We start from the raw sequence: 18,844 nt of genomic DNA, 5'->3' as shown, positions 1-18,844 counted from the left end.
TGAGAATCCCCGTGGGGCTCAGGGACTCAACAGAGCTTCTGTGCCCAGCACGAGGAAGGGCAACCACAAGGACAAGGAGCAGAGTATTTCAGACAGAAGACTCCTGCCAGCCGTCATACCCAGCGCTGGGAAAGGGCATAGGACAGGAACTTCATTAGGAGCCCTTCACCAGCAGCAGGGGAAACACCTCATTAGTAGCAGGGCTATCTGATCTGCGCCATGTGCCCGTGATTATCCCCTTGACAAGCAATGTTCCCGCTAATCCCCAGCTTCCTGCTCCGGATGGTGACTTCAGAGCTGGTGTCAGCGCTCAGGCTGGCAGCCAGGGCAGCGCGAGCCCTGCGGCGGGGGCACAGGACGGGCTGGGTGGCCCCGGTGCCATCCGCTGGGCAGCAGCTGAAAGCCCGGCAGGGTTGAAAGCTGGGGCAGGGGCTCCCTGCCTGTTCTGGTCCTCCCCGACCTCCTGCTGATCTTCAGCAAGGCTGGAGAAGGGAGAGCATCTTCACCTTCTCCCAGGAGAGCCCTCTAGACCAGGCAGTGGTCTTGCTTAGAAACCCACCTGCCCTGGAAACGCTGCACAATTAAATGAAAAATCCCTTCCCTCAATAGCCAGGTCTAACAAGGCCAATTGTTTCCTGCCTTTCAGCTCTGCTCCAGCTGCTGCTGGTCTCCAGGCTCCAGGGGCCAGTAAAAACACTCAGGGATTAGCAATGATTTAAAAATCACAGCGGGTCTCTTCCTTCGGTGTCAAATCTGTTCATGCCCCGCAGAGGGGAGAGAACTCTCCAAACCCAGGAGCCTCTCCACTGTCCCCCAGCCTGTAACTGCCCCACAGCAAAGCCAGTGCAGTGGCACTGGGGGGAACAAACCCTAAGAAATGCCCCCGTGTGTTACTGCCCTGTCATACTGGGGTCCTGCACAGCTCTCAAGTCGCACTGCATTTCTGCAATGAGCCCCTCTCCTTGGGCGGAGAAAGCTGAGCACTCACTGCCACTCCAGCAGCCAAATTTCTGGGACCTGACCACAGTGCCGGGACCCCAAGGGACAGTCCTGGAACTCTACCAGGGTTAAGTCCACTTGGGGATTTCTCTGTTTGAGTTTTGGAAGGGATTTCAGCATGGCTTTAAATAAGAGCTCTGCCAAAGAACAGCTTCAGCATTGCAAAAAAAAATTACACAGAGCTCTGCCAGTGTATGTCAGCTGGGACCCACAGCACCATCTCCTCAGCCTGCAAACCAGCTCATGCAGCCTCCCTTAGTCCTGGCTTCGTCCTCATATCCCAAAAAGTTAGCTTCTGCTCATCTTTTCTAGCAGGACTCCATCCAGAGTTATAGTAACACCTAATTATCTGGATCTGAAAGCAAACACAAAGTTGTTTCCTGATTTTGTGGTGTGCAAAATTGAGGGAGGTTTTTCCTTGGGATGCAGATACTGCTCTCTAGCAATTGAAAGAAATGACATATTTAACGGGTCCTTCCAAGTTCCCTCGATCCTACTGGTGGAAACACTACTGAATTTGTTATCTGGGTTGTCAGTGGAGCCGGATCAGCTCTTGTTCATCTATAATGGGTCTGTTCATCTCTGGAGCCACTCTCTCTGCTATTAGTAGATGTGCTATATGGTTATCAGAGTTAAAACCACAGCTCAGATATGGCTAGCCATCTGCCACAGAATGTGTTAATTTGGAATAAGGAATGCAGGAGCCTTACCTCTTATTTACCACTGTGTCCATCGCTGTTTTCTTACTCACACCTATATATATACACCCACTGATAAAGCTTGAGGGATTTAACTGGATGCAAATGTTCTTCATCTGGGAATAGGACAAAGCACTTCAGAGAACTGAGCCCTGTCTCAGTCACTTTTGGACTACTCCCCAGCAAATGTTTCTGCTGATAAGGACTCATAAGAACTCAGCATTGTTAACTTTGGGTCCTTCACCCCAAGGGGAAAAATGAGTGCGTAGCTACTGTGGCAAATCATAAATCATGGGTTTCCTAAAGGCCCATTGGCAGTCAGGCTTCCTCAACGGTTGCAATGTTGCTGCCAGCTCCCCTTTGTGCCGTGGTTCAACAACACGGCGATTGCTCGTTCTGCCCTGGGAAAACAAGTGGAAAAAGGAATCCAGTGGTGACTGCACATCTGAATCATTGACAACTCATTGCTGCTGCTGGCTGACAGCAAAAGGTGCTGAGTCTGACCTGCTTCTCCCTTTCACCCGGCACAGCAGCTTGTAAAGCCAGGGAAGAGTAAAAGCCCCTGTAGTGCCACAGTGATCTGTGCTTGTCAGCTCCTGGCCCAAAGAGCCAGAGGGGATGAGTGGGCAAGGTACTGCCTCTGCAGGGTGCGACACCTTCGTACACAGGAATCAGGGAGCAAAAACCATCCCCAGGCTTCCAGATGGCCACAGCAAAGCACAGTCCCAGGTCTCTGAGCTCCTCACCCTGCACAGAGCCAACAAACAGGTTCCGAGTCATCACGCTGGTGGCTAGGAGGAAAGTAGGATGCCTGGAGATGTCTAAGCACTTACTCATGCATTAAAGCATGTTTCCAAGCTCTGCCAAAACAGAAGGATTAGGGAGGGATTTATTTATTTATTTAGTTTATCTGCTTTTCAAAGATTGCTTTTATTTGTGGTTTGGCATAGCAGTGCTGTAGGTCTTTCAAGGATTGAATTGAGTAGGTCAGTGTCCTTCATAAATATGCAGTCATGAGCTGGGGCTAAGGTCTGGTACAGCAAGGAAAGGACAGAGACAAAAGGGCAGAGAGATGTGAATGTGATGGCTGTTTTGTTCTTGTGCTGAGGCCTCTTCAGCATGGGGCTTGCCTGGACCAGGAGGAGATAAATATGGATGTTGCTGGTGGAGGCTTCTGTGATTTTGTAGTGGTGCTGGAGGGATGGGTGATTTCCTGAATTGCTGTTCCTCGGCCTTTTTCCCCAGGAAGAAATGCTCTTTTTTTTCTGTGGTCCCCCATATCTGTTGCTCATCCACCTTCCCACAAGGGACATGTGGTGGGGTGCTGCTCACCCAGTCGCACAGATAGGTTTCGTTATCAGACTGTGAAGGGCAAACACTGATAAAAACATAGGGACAGCAGGAGGGGAGAGAGCCACAGGCCAAAAGCTGGTTTCACTTGTCCATATCTTCATGTCTCAGGGCCAGAATGCAAGCAAGTAAGTGTCTGCCTGCACCAAAGTTAACAAGCGCCACCCTAGTGGTTCTTAGCTTAGCATAGCTGGGAGATACTGATTAAAAGCCCTTTTGCTTTTGTGGAGGTTTAGGATGACAGCAGAGAACCAAATAGAGCAGCTCGCTAGCTTAAAGGGTCTTTATTGGAAGTAATGGGTTTTAGAGTAGCTGGGATCTGCACTATAAAGAGACAAGATTAGGGAAAATGAGGACTCCGTTGAAGGGTGAGCACAAGTTTTGCTAATGTAGAGTCCCAGTAATTTGATTTGAAGAGGGAAATCCAATGACTGAGGGCATTAGGCACCGCAGCCGGGGTGGCTGGGCTGGAGCAGCTGCTGTGCGCACTGATGTACCTCTGGTGCTGGGTGAGGAAAGGCTCTGTGCGTGGGGACGGCTCACACCTGCTGAGGTGAACTGAAATTGCAAAGCTGTGTCTCTGGTAACAGTGCAGGGAGGAAAGATCTTTCATTGTCCCTGCAGTGCCTCAGCAGACACTTGTCAAATGGGCCAAAGCAGAGGCCACTCCACTGAGTCCCTTCCAACAGGCTTTAGACAATAGGCTATTCGGTATTACAACTAACTTTAAAGAAATACTGCAACTAACTTCAAAACATTCTAGTAGATTATACAAAGGGGGAGAAAAACAACTAAATAGGTGCAGAAGAAATGTTTTCACCCGATTCCAAAATAGGAGCATCTTTTTCTTTAATTTCTGGGGGAGTATCTTCCTCTCTGACTGAAGAATCATTTTCCTCCATACTGTCACAGGCCCCATCATTTGTCTCTGTGAATGCACACAAGCCAGACCAGGAGCACTGTGTACTGAAGACGTCACACATACAGCACAACACAGACACAAGCCAAGACTTTGGGAGCTCACGGATGACACACTGGGGTTTACCAGGCGTGTTTGGATGGGCTGGAGGGATGTGCATGTGCCCGAGTGTAATCAGGATGCCACGCTGTGAAAACACAGTTGTGCTTGACTTGTTTTATGAATGATGCTTGTTTGTCTTTCTCCCTAATGCTCTGTGACTGACATGAAATTAAATTCTCTGAAAGCGGGCAGCTGGTGCAGAGCCATCCCAGCAGCGATGTGCCCAAACCACGGTCCCACGAGTCCGGGCACGTGGAAGTGCACGGGGCAGTTGTGGCGATAGCAGGCACAGTTCCTCCGTGCCAGGAACAAGCAGGTCCTCTGCTGTGCCCTCCTCTCAGCCTTGGTCTGATTCTTCTCCAGGGCTCGATGCCAAGGCAAATGCCAGCGGGGGAAATGGTGGCAGGAGAGGAAAGGAGTAGTATGTAACACGAGGCAATTCTTGCAATGTTGACAAGCCAGGATTATCTAATAATCGGGTTAGTTTGTTAGTGCCCAGTCAACACCTGACATTATGAGCCATTCAGGTTTCTGTTTGCCTGTTCCACAGCTCGTGTTCTCGGTATGAACTTTGTATCCTCTCCGCCTCAGTAAAGGTTATCCATGTTGGATCCTACTGCAGCTTCTTCTCACACAGCTTCAAAAGATGTCTTTCTAGTTAGGTTCTCAGGGATATTCATAAAATCTTGCATCACAGTGGAGCTTGACCTGGCTCTGCAGTCTTTATAATCCAGAGTTGGATTTGAAAACTCTGAAAATTCTCAGGATGGAGGAACTGAAAATCAACTCATCCTTTCGAATTTCCATACTGTAACTCCATCTTCAAGGGATGGATTGTGCTACAACAGCGGAATGATTAAGACATTAGCTGGCAGCACTCCTAGTAATGAATTGTCTTCATATCTGACCATATAGGGTATTAAAGATCACAGCCTCAAACTGTTTTAATAAGAAAACAACGTGAAATCTACATTTTGCATCCAGTGAAACTTTGTATTTTCAAGCACTGAAACGGACTTGTGGCTGTATACTGTACTGACTAATCTCGCCTTGCATTTTAACTTGTTCTTAAAACATTTCAAAATTATAACTTGGAGTAACACCTGGAAACAAGCTGGATTCTCTGGTTATGGGTAATGAGGCCAGCTGTGTATTGCAGAATGCAAGGAAAGCACCTTTCAAATACTTGCCTACTGGTCCCGAAGAAGTCAAAGTATGCAACATGAAAGAAAATTGACCCGGAGTAGGGATGATATCACTTCCCGTACACAGCAAGAAAAGCAAAGCTGAATGGGCTTCTAAGTACCAAGAGCAATATTTCATTTTCTGAAAGGTAAGTACATAAAAATTAGGTACTTCCTACTTCAGACAAACCAGAGAAAAGTTAAAACAGGAGCACTAAGATAAGGTCTATTTTATATGGGAAAAATAAGTTTATTTTCCATGTAAAAGCAAGATTGAGAAGTGCTGCATTATGGATGCCTGGCAACGATAAGAGCTGATCTCCTCTGTCCAAAGCCTATAATAAAGGAGACAGAAGCAGAAATAAGATTGTTTTCCCCTGTTTCAGTCATACAGTGCACATAAAAGAAGTTTTCATAGTATCTATGGAGTTGGAAGTTTGTTCAGCTACATGAATACTTCCTTGATATCCTTCCTCAAGTGTCCTCAGAGAATATTCTTCCTCCTGAGAGGCGATTTCTTGATTTTTCTATTTCTTCAGCTGAAGGCTAATTAGAAGAATAACAAAATAAGACTTTGCAACTGTTCAGATTTTAAGAAATTAAATTAAAGAGTCAGTTCTGTGTCAAGGAGGGACCCTTTTACATCATATTTGTGCTTTTCCTGACCTAGATTGAGGAGAGGTAAGAGCAGGGATCAGTGGTGAGGAGAGCAGCTGCAATGGGGTTATTAAGACTGAAACCACAGAGGCAAACAGGGAGCTTCAGCAGGACTTCTCCTCTGTTATATGGTGGTAACTCCTGGGAATACATGACAAATTCCTCCTTGTGCTGAATGCATGTTAGAGGAGATCATCCTTAGCATAGCGCCTGTTATGTCTCCTAGATTTCAAACATTTTACACTGGTCTCGACACGGCTTGAACGTGCAGAAAACCTCAGGGTTTGTACAGTACATTTGGCCAGGACATTGGGCAGCATTAGCCTCATCCCAGAATTTTGTTACAAGCTTCCCATCCTTGTGCAGAAAGTCTGAAGATTCTTTCAAGTTTGTACATGTTGACGTAAACAGAGCCCCTCGCTGTGGAAATAAAACTAAAGAGAATTTCTGGCACCATGCAGAATTATGCATAGTTTTACGATGACCTCTCCATAGCAAACACAAAGTTCTATCTCCCTGCTTGGCACCAAGTGAAACATTTGGCATGGCTTAAAAAGCCCTGAGGACCAAAACGCGAGCCACCTCTTAAGGTCCTTGTCCCCACTGCTCCCTGCAGAAGCAAAAAAAAAAAAGTATCAGTGCTCTTTTTTAAATCCAGGAGGTGTTACATTTTGGAAAGGTTAAGTGAGTTGCTCATGGACACACAGGAAATCAGTAACAGAGCCACCAAGCTGCATTTCCTAAATATTCTGTGTGCCCTTAAGGAAACCTTACAGAAGGTTTTATCCTACCGGGGAGCAAGTGATGGGCTGCCCCAGCCAGATGGCCCCGAGCACCTGCTCCAGCCCCCTCCACCCCACGTCAAATCTGCACCTCTTCCAGCTGCAGGGTGCCCTCTTGTCTCAGTTTGTACCCCGTTGTGGAGAAGAAAGAAACCCCTGTCATTTAGCAGCAGGCTGGCAGCAGCTGACCTTTCCATGACAAGCACTATTCCTCAGCAGCGTGCATCAATTTGCATCGGTTTACATTTATTTTGTTCATCTCCTGTAGGCATCCCAAGTGAAACCGATTGGATTAGACAGGCAGGATCTCTTGGCATCTTGAAGCAATCTGTAAGGAACCAGCAGCACAATAGTCATTAGGCAGCAGTTGCTGCAAACGGCTTTGGGGAATTTGTTTCTGCTAAAGAGCATTCTCATGTCAGAGGGAGGATTGGGAAAGCCTCGGCAAACAGGGTTTTGTTTGTCTTGGAAGAACTTCGGGGAATCACGGGGAGAATTGGAAGTCACTGGTGGAAACGAACCCATCCAGCTTTTTACACAAGCCCCTTGGAAACTGTCACTCTTTCAGCTTCCCTGCATCTCTTCTAACTAACACTGTGGAAAAGCGAAGTCATAGCTCCATCTCCGCTGCATTTATCACAGCACACAGCAGTTTTCTTGCTGTAAAAATGATGAAATCCCACCAAAATCAGAGCACGATTTAGGGACAGGAATGCAACTGGAAAGTTTCAGCAAGGTGTTCTGCACATGTACATTGGCTTGTTGAGAGAGGTGACACTAAATTGTCTTTAAAAACTCCCTAAAGGTGAATTAGCCGGGTAGCAGACCTTCATATGCTGCTCAGCACATTTCAGACACTGCAGGACACCTGTACCAGGGGCAATGCCTGTGCTTCTGGAACACCTGCACCCGTGGCACTCGGGGTTGTTCTGACGGGATTCCCAAATGCTTGCTCAGAGCACGCTCAGGCTCCCCCAGCTTAAGGAGTCAGAAACGTGTGTCAGACCTGGTCTAGAGGAATGAAACATGGAGGAGGAGCTTAAGAAAATTTGGAAAGCTTTGGGGCATGGTGACTTGGAATGTCCTCACCCCATCCCCTGTATGAGGTCTGTTCCTTCAACCAGCTCCTGGTGGCATGACCTTTCCTATGGAGCCTTTCCCGAAAGGAGCCAGGGCACACAGAAGCACTTTTGTACACAGGAAGGAGAGACAATGCTCCAGCCTTGACTCACACCCAGACGAGCTCCTAGTGACACTGCCCTGGAGAGACCTGCACTCCCAGAGGCAGCAAGGCACTAATGCTGCACTGAGTCTTGGCGCAGCCTCATCAGCTCCTTCACCAGGGTGACTCAAAGGGATCACCAGCAGCCCTTGTAGCTGCTGGACCCAGCAGTGAAGTTCTGCAGCTCGGCACTGTTCCACTTCCAGCAGGAAAAGAGCAAAAGCACTCTACTGAACCCAGGGCAGCATGCTCTTCCAGGCATTAGCCATTGCATTCGTTTTCATTTGCTGCTGTCAGAACAGGACAGTAGGATTTGGCCTTTTGGCAGAGATGTTGCCCACGTTTTATGAGATTGCAGCCTCCTGACATCAGGAATCTGTCATGCAGCGATTCGGTTCCGTGGGGGAATCTCAGATGAGAGTCAATTCATCACCAAGTCCCCTGGCTTATCAACACACTGTCCAGGTGGGAGAACTGGAGCAGGAGAACAGTTCTGAGCGGATTGCTTAAGAGTAGTGTCACTGCCGGGAATAGGACCAGAACACTTTGTTGCCACATTACCACTCACATGTCTGAAGCAACAGCGAATAATGTACTCTGGAAATGTCAGTAAGACATTCTTTCACGTCTTTAAGTGGATACGTGTGTAGATCCTGGAGACCCAATAATGCAGTGATGAAAGAGATTTTTTTCTTAATGGGTTGTGCAGTGTCCAGTGGGTTTTGGCATTAAAAGGAGAATGAGCAGAAAGACCATAAAAAAAAAAGGGGGGGGGGGGGGGGAAGGGGATGTTGCTTAGCTTTGAAGTAGAACTCAAAAATTAAAATCAGAACATGATGTATGTGTGTGTTGGCATTAAATGATACCAGTGTCATGTCTGCATGGGTATGCCATCAGCAGTAGGTAAGCATGCACTCAGGTTTGTATTCATGACCGTATCACCTGGGTACATACCCAGAAATGTCAATATTCATACTCCAGTCCAGCCCAAGCCTGCAAATTCTGATAATTTGCTCTGTGATTTCACATGTCAGCCACTATCCACAATATCAGCATCACCAGTGTTGCAGCACGCCTATAAACCGGAGCTCAGACATACAAGTCATCCCACTCTTCTCTCCCCTCTCTCTGCAACACCACTTGCCCAGCTCATGAGCCTTCCAGTCTCTCCATCCATCCATCCATCTCCTTCCACCTGACATTTTCCCTCCTTGTGGTTTTGGCCACGCTGCCAGCAGTTTATATTGATCTCTGACTGTCTGTCCATCCCATTGAATTTCTGCGTGTGTTCCCACTACAAAATAATTTTGCACGTAAGCACTCAGCCACCTTTGGCCTGATGAGGCTGAACTGCTGTGAACCCAAAAGTGTAAGAAGCAGCTCTGGGAAGGGGCAAACCAGTTTTTACTACATGAAGCAGGATGCAGCACTTCTCGGAGTCTCAAGCCATAAAGCCGTCATCTCCCCTGCCCTGCTCCCACAGCAAGGTACTTGCTTTCCAGGAAGAAGAGGAACAGCGTGCCGTGGCGGGGCGGTCACGTAGGACAGGGACGGGCAGGCCATTTCAGGCTGTGCAGTACGCAAGCATCCACCGAACTGCCCCTCGGGATGGCCCATTCAGCTACGACCCCGCAGCCTTCCCACAGCACAGGACACCACGGGCTGACCACCAAATTTCCACAGGCATGAGGAGCAGGATAGAGGTCATGCCTGGAGCTCGGTCATGGCAGTGCTGGGTTGGTTTTTTTTGCTTCCCTCTGAACTCATTTGGCTTCCCTTTATCTGGAAGCCCCCCATGGGATTTGCACAGGGGGCTCTCAGCATGCTTCCCAGCTCATTCCTAACCGGACACTTCCCAGTGAAGGGCTCTGGAGAGCACACTGAGAGGTCTCACAGCATTTCTGTCATGATGGAAGCCACCGTAATATGGGGACATAATTCCCACTGAGCTGGTTTGGCACCAGCAGAAGTAAATCCTTGGCTGTTGACACATCTGATGGTAAATCCCAGGGTTTTTGTCCTCCCTGCCCTGGGGGCTTTCAGCAAACAAGCAAGCTGTTTCTTCTTCCTGCTCTTCCTGATCCTTCTCCATCCCTCAGGTGAAACTTGCCTGTTCTCAGGGCAGGAATTCAAGAGGGCTGAACAAGTGTGTGGTGGCGAAAACTCTCCTTAAGCTCAGCAAGAGTTGATAAAGTATTTATAGTAGAAAAGTCATCAGACCTTTGAGCAGTTCCTCACACCCTTCAGGAACAGACCTTTTCCCTTGAAATTCCCTTCGCTTCCCCACCTCCCAGCTGCATGGTCTCCCCTTGTCCTCAGCACATTGCCCAGCCCAAAAGAAAAACCCAGGTTCTGCCTTGTTGAGCAGACTCCCCATGGTATTCCTAAGGGACAAATCGTCTCCTGTGGGAAATTAAACATCTCTTAGGAAACACCAGGAAAGCCGAACTGCTGACAGCAAAGGTCCAGCCTGACCAGTGTCCTGCCCCCAGCTGTGACCAAGTGGGGAGGATCGGGGAGAGATAATAAGCAGCAGAACAAAACTTGCACGAACCCTTCCCTGAGAGGCACTCCCTGTTCTGGCAGGCAGCTGCCGAAGGACTTCCTGAGCCAGGGGTTGCATCCAAATCTCAGACACGAGCAGAGGTGACACACCAGAAATAATACAGTCCGCAAACTTCACTTGCAATGCAGGATCGCTGTGGAGAACTAGGTGATGATGTTTTCAAAGGAAACAGAGAAATACCTATCTGGACAGCCCATCAAAGAGGGGGCAGTCAGATTTTTTTGATGACGCCTGTTTAGAAGGAGGAGACACATTTGTGTGTCTTACGTGCTATTGTGCACTTATCTCTGCATTTCAGCTTACTTTAGTTTTATTTCATTCAGGCCTGCTGCTGGCAGGTAAATCTGACACGTCACATGTTTTGTGTGTACAGATTTAACGAAGATTCCCTTTTGTCGGACTGGTTATTACTGTTTGTGTGATTACAAAATATCGGGAAGCTATGGCAGAGAACTTTCTCGGAACATAAATAACTAACGCGTGCTGTATTCACCATCAGCCATAAAGCACAGTACAGCCAATGCACTGCCTTGGCATAAGTAGCTTTCTCTTGATCCAGGGGCACAAAAGAAAATATAAATGTCATTGCCAAGACCATAACAGAGTAGAAGTTGTATCATGCAACTGTGCAAGCAATTATTTATTGCACTACGGTGAGGGTCAGTACACACAACAAACCCACCACTTCCCTACTATTGACTGACCTGCTGCCCCTGCTACATATTTCATCAGGCAGTTCCAGAGTCCATCCGTACTAAAGTTCAACCCCATGTGAAGCCTCCATCCCCAAAGACATTGGGAGGTTCATGCAGCCCTGTAGCTCTAATGTGAAAAGCATGAGGAATGTCAGCACCTCTGTGAGTTTGTAAGCAGCACCATCTTGTTTGCAGCTTCTCGGTGCTGAGTGAGCTGGAAAAAACCTATCACATGCTCTTTGTTCCCAGGGCAGGCTCTTGTTTTTATTAGAACATCTTGGACAGAATCTTGTCTCAGTTACATTGATAAAAATCCGGTTATGCTACTACAGACAACTGAAGTATTTCAGACATATCCTGGTGTGTCTCGGAGCAGAGTGTGTCCCTGTGCTCACAAGGGACTCCTCGGGGAAGTTGATAAACAGCATCTGGAAGCACAGGAATCCACACTTTGGATAAAATATTGCACACAAGTATCATATGTCAAGCCATTCACATCGCACAGTTAGCAGATGATGACAAGATTAGGTAGACCTTTTCCAGTTCATGTTTGCATTTATCTTGCTGTTGAAAAGCAGTGTTTTGGCTGGGGAACCATGATAGAAAATGATAGGGGATTCCAAGCTGAAAATAACTGAGGAGCAACATATTCAAGATCTGGCCAGAGCCCAAACTTGGTAAGGTAGGTTCATCGCTGTGACTTTAATTCATTTTTAGAGTGAGAAACAGAGGCGAAGCAGCTGAAGGTTCATGTAGTTTCCAGGCTGGATTTCCAAAGCTCAAAAACTACAGCATGAATACTGCTACCACCACTTTTATCTGTCTTGAGAGAAAACAGATGAAAAAAAAAAAAAGAGGAACAGACCACAGCTCAACATAGGCTGCAGTCCTCACCCAAACTTCAGTGCATGGTCAGTGAGGATGAAATATTCAGGAATTAGGGGCTGCCTGCAGCCCATCCTCATCCTGGACAGGAGATTCCTTTTCCAAGTCCTAAGGAACCCTCTCTGTGTTTTATGGGGGATCATGCACAAACTGTACTGAATTTCAGCTGGTGCAAGTGAAGAACTGTCATCTTGCTGAGGACATGATACGCAAACATTGAGCTAAAAAGTAAAAACACTTGAAGTCAAAAATAGTAGATTGCAGATTTTGCATTTATTTTTTTTTTTCATGACTGAGTGCCAGCAGATAAGGCCATGTGATTTTGAACAGTTACACACAATTATGGTAACAGAGCATCTGGACATACAGTTCAGCCAGCCGTTTCTCTAGCACTGGTGCCCACATGAGACCAGAAAATCAGTCCCTCGATGACTCCAGCGAGGTCTTTCCAGGAACAGTGCTTCCAGTTACAATACTAGGAAGCTTGTGGATGGGAGAAAAAGGAGGGGAGAAGGAATTTGAAATAACTCAGAAGCTTGGTAAGTGGGAAGTGAGGATTTCTCAGGAAAGGCCAAGGCTGGGTCCTTGCAGAGAACAGCTCTGCTCATGGAGGAATATGTGCGGTGCATAAAATTGGGTTGCCCCTCTTTTGAATAACTTCTGCTGCTGAAAATGGAAGGCTGATTGCTGCAAAACTCCAGTCAAGGTGGTAACTGAAGCAACAGCTTCTTGTGAAGTCCTGTGTCAACAGTGTACAACACCCAGAGAGGGGCAAGCTGGCACAGCCCTACAGGGAGGTCTTCCCCCTCCGGGGAACCACAACAGGGAGCACAGCCCTCACCTCCAGATTGCCTTATGCTGATGAAGCAGCGGGTGCAGTTGTACCTCTATGCCAGTTGGATCTAGCACAAGAGGGAGGACCAGGCCACAACCGGTGGCGTAAGAGCCCTGGTTGGAAGGGATTGTTCTGTGACATGAGGAGACAGAGGCAGACTGTCCTGCGCCAAATCACTGGGGCAGCTCCCAGGGGGAAAGCCGGAAGAGTTGGCTGGGTTAGGAGAAAAGCCTGTTGAAAGATCTGCTGGGCAGATAACCTACTTCCTGCTGAAGTGTTGTTTTCTCTGCTCTGCAAGAGTGTTTGTGAAGGGCTTTAGGTTTATTCTCATCTATCAAGATGGGATGCGCTACAGATTTCAAGAGGACGGAGAGTTCATGGCCACCTAAGCATAACAGCCTGTTATTTATTAAGGACTCAGCTCTTCGGTGAGCTCAGCGTAGCTCTCAGCCACTGTAGTAGAAACAATGCCCAGACGGGAGGTGACATGGCACAGAGACATGGGCAGAAGCACCGAGGTAGGTCAAGAGCTGAGCGCTGGTGTTGAGTGCCAAGAATATTTTTAGTGTCCAGAGCACAAGACGTTGAACAGACATCCATCATGTGCCAGTCGCTGGCAATTCACCACAGCCACAGACTCATTTTTGAGTGGACGATCCAAGAAACATGGAAATCTTCCTCAGCAAAGCAGGTGTCAATGTGCACTGTTGTGTGGTTGCTGTGGCTGAGTGAGTAGTATCCTCATACCGGTGTGCAGTCTCCTGATGTCTGGTCTCTGAACCAATGTATTATTAAATGGCTTGGGATTTAGAAATACAAAAGGATCTGTACAAAGTCCAGAGCTTTTTCTCTCTTTTAGATGCTCTGCTTTCTACAAATGTAAATTGCTTTCACCTAAAGTCTTTGCTGCTGTCTTACCTGTGCTATTGAGTTAATAGAATGCAAAAGGAGATGTCATTGTCACATCCTCACAAGCTCCATCAGGGTTTCTTGCTCCATCAGTTTAACATTTCTCATGTGTAACTTGTTATGAGATCTGTGACTCATTTATACCCCAACGGTATGCCTTTTCTATTCAAAACTTGTGTAAAATTTTACAACATCACACCATAAATCAGTGACATCAGTAACGATATGCTTAAACTCTGAGGTTATAAAAAAATTATTTTGCATTATTATTATTCTGCATTAAAAATATGACTTATAGAAGAAAAGGAGTTTGCAGGACCTGGCAGGAACAACACTGGAAGGTCACAAGAAAGTCCATGTTCACCACTGGGTTAGTGATATTTGTCTGTCCTAGCTGATTAGAAACCTTTAACCTTTCCAGAGAAGTTATGCAGCTACCAAATGAGTCAACAATATCTAATCTGGGAAAAACAGCCAAATGTTAAGTAACGTTAATTGCTGCTTTCTATGACATGTGGTGAACAGAGCAAAGTTCACCAGAACGTGGTGGGAATTATCCCCAGATAATTTTCAAAGCGCCCTGTATGTGCCTGTGCACACACACACACCTTCCCGAGAGCAACTCTCTTGTCACTGATGCTTTATATCTCCACTTTGGCAATGTTGGGAAATTCATGGTTCTTTGTAAATCAGCTCGCTGTCTGCTTCTCGAGACATTTCTCAGTCAACCTTTACCACTCCTCCAAAGCCACCATAGGAATTCAAACATCCCTAAAACAGTTTTATTCGGCAGACTGGGAGGGAATTTCCATGCAGGGAAACAGTCTGTTTTCTCCTTCCCACACCCACACTTCAAAGCACTACAAGAAATCCTTCAGAAATTGCTCGAGGTTATAGGTCTTAAGTTATAGGTCTTAAGAAGGCTCTTCTCTCTCCCTGTCAACATGGTCAGGGGAGCTGTTAAGGGCTAACATTTTCTGCTTTGAAAAAAAAAATAGAGCAAACACAAAACAGCACGAGCAGGTGTCATTCTTGGGGACTGTCTCATGTGGACTCGGGATGCTCTCGGAATAGCCATCCTCTGACCGATCTCAATGGCAGCTGGAAATCACGGGGAGGAAACTGTGATGAATGCTCTCCTTTAGCAGCCAGCTCCCAGTGCATCTCCACACCGTCCCCTCACCCAGCAGTGGTGCTGCATGGAGCTGGTCCAGTCTCCTTGAACTGTTTTCCTGAGGGCTGAGCTTTTTCCCTCTTTTCTGCAAAAGTTCAGTCCATCTCAAGATGCTGGAGAGAATTCAAGATCAACAAAAACTCCATATTCAGGGAGTTTTAAGCATACCCTTTGTTTGTTACCAGTTCTGTTACTATTTCCCCCCGGAGCTTAGAATTTCACAATACCAAGTTTTTCAGGAGCCCATTTCTTTTCCTGTTCCTATGGCACAGTTTGCTCACTAGGGCTAGGCAGTACTGCCAGAACTGCCAGGGACATTGAGAAAGGAATGTCAGAAGGAGGTCAGCTCCAAAGGGCACTACCAGGGCTAGAAAACACCAAAACACCTCTCCCAGGCAGGCAGTAGCCTTTTGGAGAGGCAATGTAAGATCTCAGGATGACACTGATCACAGGAGTAAATGAATCAGAAAATGAACGATCCTTCTGGTGTGAGTAAGCAAGACAAAACAATGATTTGAAGTTTTTTTGCCTTTTTTTTTTTTTTTTTCAAGTGAAGGGTTCAGTACATAGGACGGGTTCAAGGCAGAGGCTTGCAGTCAGTGTTTGACATCTTGAGGCTGGCCTTTCCGTCACTGTTTCAAGGCACCAAAGGTTTGTATCTGGCTAAGAGTTTGAAGAAATGAAGGATTCCTATGGTGAGTGGAAATTTATCTGGTATTTATAGACATTAACATCACGTTGCTTTACAAGCAGCCAGGACAAGACCAAAGGCTCAGGCGGGACCAGCTCCGGAGCTAGTGCAATGCCAGGTCAATGGCGGGCCTGAGCCTCGAGTGTTTGATCCAGCTTTGAATAGCTCAGGAAACTGTGTTTCCATTCTTCTCCTGAGCTTGTTCCACAGCCCTGCACAGCAGCTTACAGTTAGGAATTATTTCCTGACACACAGCTTACACTTTCCTTCAATTAGTCACTCTATTTCTCTTAACTATACCCCTAATGCTCTGCTAATTGCTTTCCTTTTCTTGTTGGTGTGTACACCCTTCTTGTGCCTGCAGACGGTTACAGTGCCCTATTAGTCACTGGTTAATTTGTACTGCTTCCATTTTCCTTCACATGTCAACAGCTTGAGGCCTTCCATTTATTGTGTTTTTCTGGCTTTCTTCTCACCAGAGAAGGCAGGCACGCTGTCTGGCACGGAACAGTTACACCACCTCAAAAGACAGCTGAGCAAAAAACTCCAGCATCTCTGGGCTGAGTTTAAGGGCATTATGCATCTCATGTCAGCTGATTTTTTAATTATTATTATTTTTTTTTTCACTTGGGATGCTGCTCTCCACGCTGGCAAAAGGCATGAGAGACTTTGCCATCTCCCTTTCAGCAAAGGAAGCTGGGGGATGTTATTTGCTCGTGAAGTGCCTGAGGGTAAAGAGAAGAGAGCTCCAAAGCTTTAGCACACTCAAATAACTTGGGTGTGCCACCAGATTTTCCTTGGTCTCTCTGGCCCCAGGTCAGGATGTTGCACAGCAAAACAGCATCCCCAGCCACCAAGGGATGGGCTGCAAAGGTGCTGGGGGCTGCACCAGGGCAGAAGGGGGTGGTTTGTGCTTGCAATGTAAAGACTCAGGCCTTCTTGCCCTCAAGATAAGGTATGGAGGTGCCCTTATCTCTTGCTGTCCCTTCTGCTGCACACAGCCAGCTTCACCTTGGCTCATGACGGGGTGGGGAGGTGGTGAAGGCTCTGGTGATCTCAAAGCAATCCCTATTGTCTGCAACACATGTGGAGATGCAGCAGTGAAGGATGTCCATGGTTTGGCATCCTCCAGCACTTGGTACATGTGCAGGAAGCCTTGTAGTCCTTTCTGAAAGTGCTCTGTCCACAGGGGCCTGAAAGGTTTCCCTCCTGCATGTCATTACACCCAGTGCTTTGCACTTCAAAGGCAGGCTGGAAGGACAGAGCATGCTACCTTAAAGTCCCCAGGTCACAGCCTGTAAGTGACCCATTAGCTGCAGAACCTTCATGTGCTTGATGATGACCATGGGGATGTTAAAATTGAGGCTGTCAGGAAGGGCAAAGCCTGCTGCTGCCTATGACATACCTCTTACTCTGTGCTGTTTTTCCTGAGTAGTGACAGATGAGGGTCACAGCCTGTGACAGGGAAAACCCCTCCTGGACAGGTGAGATATGCTTCTAACCAGGCTGAAAATGACCCAAAGCTCAGGGAGCCTGACATGACCAGGAGCAAAGATGGGACAGAAAGACCACAGGAAAAAGTAAAGCGTAGAAGTAAATCACCACTGCAGCCTCAACTCTTCAGTGTAAGAAAAACAGACTGCAGACTTCTCACCTCTCCAGTCTTTCTTTAAATAGCCCAGCTGAAAAATGCCTTTCTCCTCTTAATGCTGGTTCTTTGGACAGCAAGCCGTTGCAAGGAAATGTTGGGCATGCCCCTCCAAAAGGCTCGAAAGAAGGCTTCCAGGGCAGCGGGATAAATGATAGCTTTGGCATGCTTGGCTCTGGTCTGCCTTTTCTCCCCCTGTCAGCACAGGCCTGGTGACACCCAGAAGTGGCACTTGCCAGCCTGCAGTGCTCTCCACAGGCTTGGATATGGACAGCATAGGTGTTCCCAAGACCATCTGCATGCCCTACTTTGGGAAAAAAATGGAGAGCAATCGGTCTAGTTGATGCAAAACCAGGGATGGCCCCAAGCGGCGGGGGGCTGGCAGCGCAGCAGCGATGATTCACATCACTTCACATCACTGGGCCAGTTCTGCTTCCAGTGACTGCAGAATGGATGGGCAGGGAAATGAGGTGTGAAAGCTCCGAAGGAACGGGGAGCTGGCTGCCTGAGTCACTCCCAGCGCTTCTCACAGGTACCGCTCACGGCAGCAGCTCCCCGGCGCCCCGGAGCCAGGTGCTGGAGCTGATCTCAGCTAATCCCCGACCCAGCTACACCCAGATACCGAGGTGCTGAATTGTGCCGTGCGCTCGCACCATTCGCTGGTTTCTGCAAGGCTGGGTTAAGCTTCTAGAGCCCACGGCCTTGCTTTTGAGAAGGTTCGTGAATGAAATAGTGTTTTTCCCTTGATCCCCTAATACTGTGCCTTTAAAGTCCAGTACCACTGGAAGACATGTGTCCTTGTCCCATTTTCTCAGGGTGCAGTTAAATTCCCCCCATGCCCAAACAGAGCCAGTGGGGAGGCTGGTGGGGGCCACGCAGCAGGACCATTGCCACCCATGGGCTATTTGCAGGGACATCTCTTCTCGCTGTCTCAGTGGCAGGTGGTCTTCCTTCTCCACAAGGAGAGCTAAGAACTGGGGGAGAGGGAAACACATGTGGGCACAGAAGCCTTAAAGAGTCATGTGAAGTTCTATATAGCCTTTTACTCTGAAGAAGACGGTGCCTTTATTATTTTGGAGCTGCTCACCTGCTCTGCCTCTTGCAAATCCTTCCAAAGCTCTTCCTTTGTCTCTTGCTTGCTGAAATGTCTGTAAGTGCAGCCACACCATGCAAAAAAGCACATATTTTCTTTAAAAATATTATCTGTATTCACTCCACCCAGATGAGTACAGGGGTGAAGCTGCAGAAGAATAGAGGTGTGAAAGGGAGGTAGCAAGCACATGGGCAAATAAATTCCTTGGCTATTGTTCATACCATACTTTACTCATTTAGATTTTATTAAAAAAAAAAATCATCTCCTAAGTGTGAGAAAGAGGGAGTGTTTCCATTAGTGAAGCTTTGCTCGCAGAGTGCTTTCGTATTTACTCACACCTCTGACTCACGAGCGACCGAAGCGTGAGCTGTGCGGATTTCAGCGGTTACCACCTCCCCTGGAGGAACTGCGAGCATGAACACCTCCTGGTGACGT

The sequence above is a fragment of the Anser cygnoides genome, chromosome 14, assembly GCF_040182565.1.
Source record: "Anser cygnoides isolate HZ-2024a breed goose chromosome 14, Taihu_goose_T2T_genome, whole genome shotgun sequence".
Taxonomy (NCBI): Eukaryota; Metazoa; Chordata; class Aves; order Anseriformes; family Anatidae; genus Anser; species Anser cygnoides.
The sequence above is the reverse complement of the archived record's forward strand: the minus strand, read 5'-3'. Positions refer to the sequence as shown.